This window comes from Lontra canadensis, unplaced genomic scaffold, assembly GCF_010015895.1.
Source record: "Lontra canadensis isolate GAN:19392208 unplaced genomic scaffold, GSC_riverotter_1.0 scaffold241, whole genome shotgun sequence".
NCBI classification, from domain to species: domain Eukaryota; kingdom Metazoa; phylum Chordata; class Mammalia; order Carnivora; family Mustelidae; genus Lontra; species Lontra canadensis.
The window spans coordinates 435,293-435,805 of record NW_022631235.1 but is presented as its reverse complement, the minus strand read 5'-3'; positions in this window follow the sequence as shown (position 1 = coordinate 435,805).

The window sequence follows — 513 nt, the reverse complement described above, 5'->3', positions numbered from 1 at the left end:
TTTGGTTAAATCTTAACTATCTGATATTTAGTAGTAAAGGGTTTTGCATTTTTCCCTGAGATTTCTCTAATTTTTAATGAAAGCTTCCAAACAGGATATTGACAGTTTTCTTCCTCATGTGAAGTCTCCAACGTACAATGACAGGCTGAATGACATGATATTCATAGGGTTTTGTCCCACAGTAACAGAGTTAACTAAGCTATGTGCATTTAACCAACAAAACAAAATCCTTAAGAGTTCAACAGAGTACAGGGGCACCTGAGTGGCTCAGCCATTAAGCATCTTCCTTCAGCTCAGCGTCCTGGGATAGAGCCCCACATCGGGCTCCTTGCTCCTCGGGAAGTCTGCTTCTCCCTCTCTGGCTTCCTCTGCTTGTATTCCCTCTCTCATTCTCTCTCTCTCTGTGTCAAATAAATAAATAAAATATTTGAAAAAAAAAAAAAAAGTTCAACAGAGTACAGCTGTTTGTGTGTGTGTGTGTGTGTGTGTGTGTGTGTGTGTGTGTGTGTGTGT